This window comes from Dromiciops gliroides, chromosome 1 (assembly GCF_019393635.1).
Source record: "Dromiciops gliroides isolate mDroGli1 chromosome 1, mDroGli1.pri, whole genome shotgun sequence".
NCBI classification, from domain to species: domain Eukaryota; kingdom Metazoa; phylum Chordata; class Mammalia; order Microbiotheria; family Microbiotheriidae; genus Dromiciops; species Dromiciops gliroides.
The window spans coordinates 270793132-270798944 of record NC_057861.1 but is presented as its reverse complement, the minus strand read 5'-3'; the positions used below and the strand labels follow the sequence as shown (position 1 = coordinate 270798944).

Genomic DNA, 5813 nt, shown 5'->3' with positions numbered 1-5813 from the left:
TTTAGCAGAAGGGTTTCCGTATAGGGGATGTGGAAGCATTCCAACTTAGCATCAATGCCCTGAGTAGAAAGGAATGACTTTTAGGATTCAGACCAAGCAATATCTAAGGATGAGGACTCATTGGCAGTCATGCCACATCCTGGCATGAATTTGGTGGGATCAATACTAGGTAGGAACTGAGTTAAGTTTGAGCCCACTTCTCCCAGAGACCAAGGTGGGATAGAGGAAAATGTGACCCCAAAGCATTGGAGGAAAATATTTATGCTTTTACACTTAGCACATCTTTGAAGTAAGTATTCCTTTGTAAAAACAAATCTATGTTGAGTGGTTAGATGGAAGTGGAGCTCTGGTGGATGGAACAAAGTCATTATGGGCTCAAGCTGATAGCATTGGAGAAGGGTCATCCCAAACCTCTCAGAGTATCCCTGCCACCCCCCTGAACCTTGAAGAGGACTCTGGGAGGATGAGGCTTGACCATATTTACTACAAAGAGAGGGGAGGCTCTTCCTAAAGTAGAGGAAGCTGTTTGCCTCATCTGGAAGCAGCTGTTTGTCCTCCAAGGAATGCTAAAAAATATCTAAAGGTGCCCTCAGGTGAGAGGTCATCCAGAAAAGGGCAGAGAAAGAAGAGAGGATTCATGGTGGTTTGATGTTGTACCAAAGAGTATCAGAGCAGTTGTCAACTTCATAACAATAGAGGGGTCTCTTCTATTTCTAATGAACACCAAATGGCAGACAACACAGGTGCTGCAGAAGGAGCTGGAAGCCCCGGGGGGCCCCAGAGTCAGAGGCCAAGGGGGTTTCCCTGGTGGCTTTGGCAGTGGGGGCCAAGTTCGAGGTCAGGGCTTCGGTTGAGGCCAGGGCCGAGGCCATGGGGCCCAAGGAGGAAAGACCAAAGATAAGGAGTGGGTTCCTGTCACGAAGCTGGGCCGCCTAGTCAAAGACATGAAGATTAAGTCTTTGGAGGAGATCTATCTTTTCTCCCTTCCTATTAAGGAATCTGAGATCATAGATTTCTTCCTGGGGTCTTCATTGAAGGATAAGGTTCTGAAGATCCTTCCTGCTCAGAAACAACCTAGAGCTAGGCAACGCACCAGGTTCAAGACTTTTGTGGCCATTGGTGACTACAATGGCCATGTTGGCTTGGGTGTCAAGAGTTCCAAGGAAGTAGCCACAGCTATTTGTGGTGCTATCATTCTGGCCAAGCTGTCCATCATTCCTGTGAGACATAGCTACTGGGGGAATAAGATTGGCAAGCCTCACACAGTGCCCTGCAAGGACACTGGGGGCTGTGGATCGGTTTTGGTGCACCTGATCCCCACCCCTTGAGGTATTGGCATTGTCTCAGCTCTTGTGCCTAACAAGCTCCTGATGATGGCTGGAATTGATGACTGCGACACTTCTGCAAGGGGCTGTACTGCCACTCTGGGCAACTTTGCTAAAGCTACCTTTGATGCCATCTCCAAAACATACAGCTACCTAACCCCAGACCTGTGGAAGGAGACTGTGTTTACTAAGTCTCCCTATCAGTAATTCACCAACCATCATGTGAAGACTCTCACTCAGGTGTCTGTCCAGAGGACCCAGGCAGCTGCTGTGGCAACCACATAAGATTTTTTTTTAAATAAACATTGAATAAACTGAACTATGCCTGCTAAAAAAACAAAACAAACAAAAAAAATAGAGGGGTCTGTAGTCTTCCTCAGGAATATATTCAGGACATGCCAAAGAACCTCTGAGATTTGTCAGACTAGGTTATTGGGCTATAATATTGGTGATTCAAGTGAGCATAAGTGATATTCCAGGAAGCATTCCGAAGATGTTGCTAAGGATTATTAAGGTTTGGGGGTAAGAAAATCAAGGCTCTAAGGACACAGGTGGCATCTTCACAATGGCTTTCAGAAAGGTTTTCATAGCTGGGAGGTGAAGGTAAAGAGGCAGTAGGGAGAGAGATAGGAAGGGGGAGGGAGAGAGAATGTGGAAGTGGCATTGATAAGTCTGTGCTAAGTAAAAATGAGTTGTAAAATAATTATTGGGGGTTTTTTTTGTTGTTTTTTTTTTGTTGGGGCAATGGGGATTAAGTGACTTGCCCAAGGTCACACAGCTAGTAAGTGTCAAGTGCCTGAGGCTGGCTTTGAACTCAGGTCCTTCTGAATCCAGGACCAGTGCTTTATCAACTGTGCCACCTAGCTGCCCCCAGTAAAATAATTATTAAGAGGCCCTATTGCAAATGTCCCAAGGAAGCTGGGATACTAGCCTCTCAATTGCTATTTATCCACTGTATCACCATTCCATGGTTCCAATGGTAATCATTCCATGGTTCTTTATTACTCATATTTCCCTTTTCTGTGTAGCTATAAAACTGCTGGTTTCATATTGAATTCCTGTCTGTATTATGGGTACTTCCCCATCCCCTTCTTAAATTAAAGTTGAAAATAGAATTGTTCCTCAGGAATATGAGGTGGGGGTGATATCAAAGCATAAGAAGCCCAGTTCCCTGTTGAGGAGAAAGGCAGCCCCACAGGGCAAACCGTGGGAGCAGGTAAAGGATTGTAAAAGGTCACCAGCCCCTGTGACCTCAGCCTAGTGGTGTCTACATAACACCTGTGCTGGCCTTATATTAAACCTAAAGGAGCCTCTCTAAAACTTCTCTCCATTGCTCTTTGTTCTGCCTTCTAGCTGGGTGATTCAGTGGATAGAGCATTGGCCCTGAAGTTGGGAGGATCTGAGTTCAAATCTCATCTCAGACACTTACTAGGTGTGTGACCCTGGGCAAGTCACTTACCTTCAATTGCTTTAAAACATTTGGGGTCATGTCCAGTTGTTCCGATATGTGTGTGTGTGTGTGTGTGTGTGTGTGTGTGTGTATCTTGCCACTGGACCCAGATGACTCTGAAGGAGAGCATGAGGTTGGTGACAATGCACAGTCTTCCCTCACTTAAATCCGATTCACTGCAAGTCATGACATCACCCTGATGTCATGGTCGTCTTTAGAAACTGAAAGACAAACAACAACAGGCCTGCCTTCTAGGGCCAGCCATAACAGGCCTTCTTCCTTGAAAGCAGCTAGCATGTTCCCCCTAAGTCTGCTTCTCCAGAGTAAAAATTCCCAGTTCCTCCATCTGTTTGACTTAAGGTTTTGGTCTTGATAAAAAGCAAATACTAGAGAAGGATAAAAATGTAAGCTTTTATCTGCCATTCCCATCTTGACTCTCCATTGTCTTTCATTCATATAGAGTCCACAACATCACTCCTGTGTGGCCCATTCTCTGCTCACATGACCACCACCCTAGTTCGAACCTTCATCACCTCTCATCTGGACTACTCTAAGAACCTCTTAATTTATCACCCTGCTGCCCTGTCTCTTCTCTATCATCTGCCAGATTGATCCTCCTGAAGCACAGGCCTAACTATATCAATTCCCACCCACCAAAAAAACCCTCCAGTGGCTCACTATTAAGTCTAGGATAAAATATAAACCCATCTGTCTGGTGTCTAAAGCTCCTCACAAGATAGTTCCACCTTCTACTTCCAGGTCAATTTCACATCTACTCCTCCAGACATACTCTACATTCCAGCCAAATGTCTATTTGCTGTTTCCATTTGCACAACATTCTATCTCCCACCTCTGACCCTTGGTTTAAGTGTTCCCCAAGCCTGGAACGCTCTCCTTCCTCATTTCCATTTCTTAGAACCTCTAGGACTCCTACACAGTTTCAGATCTCCTGATCCTCCCAATCTTAGTTCTCTCTCTCTCTCCACAAAAATTTCTTTGTATTTACATAGTATTTTTTAAAATTATCTGTATACATGGTATTTCCCTCTAGTAGAATGTAAGCTTCTAGAAGGCAGGGATTTTGTGAATCTATCCCCATTGCTTAGCAAAGACCCTGGCACTAATAACAAGTGCCAGTTACATTGAGTTGAATTAAATCTTATGTGGCAGGGGCAGCTAGGTGGTGCAGTGGATAAAGCACCGGCCCTGGAGTCAGGAGGACCTGAGTTCAAATTCGGATTCAGACACTTACACTTACTAGGCATGTGACTGTGGGCAAGTCACTTAACCCTCATTGCTCTGCAAAAAAACAAAACAAAACAAAAACAAATAACTCTTATGTGGCTAAATTTGACAGCTTTATTGAGGGTAGATTTTGGTGAGGGCTCTCTAGTCTCCTTGCTGTCCCTCACCCAAGGCTCTCCATTTCCAAGATCTACACAGTTTTACTATCCATCTTCCTTCTATCTCCTCATCTCTACCTCTGGCTTCCTTGGCTTCCTTCAAGCCTCTGCTAAAACCCCACCTTCTACAAGCTCCCAATCCTCTAGAATACCAATGCCATCACTCTTGTCAATGATCTCCAATTTATGCTGTCTAATGCTTGGTTTCACATAGTTGTCTTCCTCTTGTCTCTCCCATTTGACTCTGAGACTGTCTTGTGTCATGTGTGCGTGTGTGTGTGTGTGTGTGTGTGTGTATGTGTGTGTTTGCTCAGCACAGTCCTAGAACATAGTAGGTACTAAATGAATGCTTGTTGACTGACTTGATGACTAATCTGCTCTTATTTTCTTTGGGGAAATTGGCAACCAGTTGTCCTTAGAGATTGTCTAAACTCCAAGGAATGATTTTCCCAAGGAGAATTTCAGGTAAGTTGGCAGGCCAAAGGACTTTGGGTTAGGCAGGGAGTCCTTGTGGATGCTCTCAAATCAATCAACCCACATAGAGAGCCACTCCACCTCCTTAGAGGGCCAGGTGGCCCTGATTAGAAAGGGGAAATGCCTTTAAGTAGCAAAGGGAAATGGACACTCAGCAATTGACTTGAGAGATTTATTTTTTTTTTTTGGTTGCAGTTTAAACTGTCACAGACCTACAGGGAATCAGATTGCTACCTGGAACCTGGGTCAGCTTGTCCTCTTCCCTGGGTGTTCTTTTTTCTGGGAGCTCAGAAATTTTCTCATAATTAAGACAAACAGAATTTGATGAAAGCACTGTGTGGGGAAGGAACTAAGACTCTGACCCTGACATTCAGAGCCTCTGACTTCAGAGGCAAAGCCAATTCATGCCAGCCTCCATACCAGCCCCTCTCCTATCCAATGAGTGATTACAAGGGCAACATGTTTCCAAACTTCTTACCTGCTGCTTCCAAGTCCCAAATGGCTACTCCTCCTCTCTCTTGCTATCATCCATGCAACTATTCTCCATGACAGCACAGTCCTCGGGAATCCCTGCTTTCTTTGCAAATGTCTTTAGTGATTCATACACCCATGTCAACTGCCATGTCTTCTCTAATACCAGACTCAAAGTTCCATCTTGATCCTCCCTAAATATGCCCAGGGGATATTCAGTTAGCAGTTGCAGGCATCTGTGTGGCCCTGAAGCTTTGGGCACACAGCTGAATCCCCTTCACTCACATTTCCAGACTGTGATCCTTGGGGTTTCAGCTTCCCAATTGGCATCTGTTCAATTCTATTATGGATTACCTCCTATCATCAAACTGACTAGGCAGGTAATTTTGCCCCAACCAGAATCACCCATTTAATTTACAAAGAAAGCAATTTTCACAAGGGACCACCTCCCTTAAATTGAGGACAGAATTCAAATACTTTTAATATGTTTTCAAATTGCTCCCTGCCTAGAGAGGGGGGAAAAACATTTAAATGGCCATGCACCAACTTCCCCAATTCATTTAGAAGAAACCACAGGGAATAATCCCTGTTCCCAGGTCCCTGCCACCTTCTTTAATTGCAGTGTATTTGTAATCACTATAAGATAACTCAGCATTTATCAATGTAAGAGAAAGAAACAAGATTTAAAGA

The 5813-nt window shown here is 44.4% G+C and overlaps 1 pseudogene; it reads left to right on the top strand.

The window, feature by feature from the left end:
* Positions 1-727: 727 nt before the first annotated feature.
* LOC122740362 lies at positions 728-1610 on the top strand (annotated as a pseudogene).
* Positions 1611-5813: the final 4203 nt, after the last annotated feature.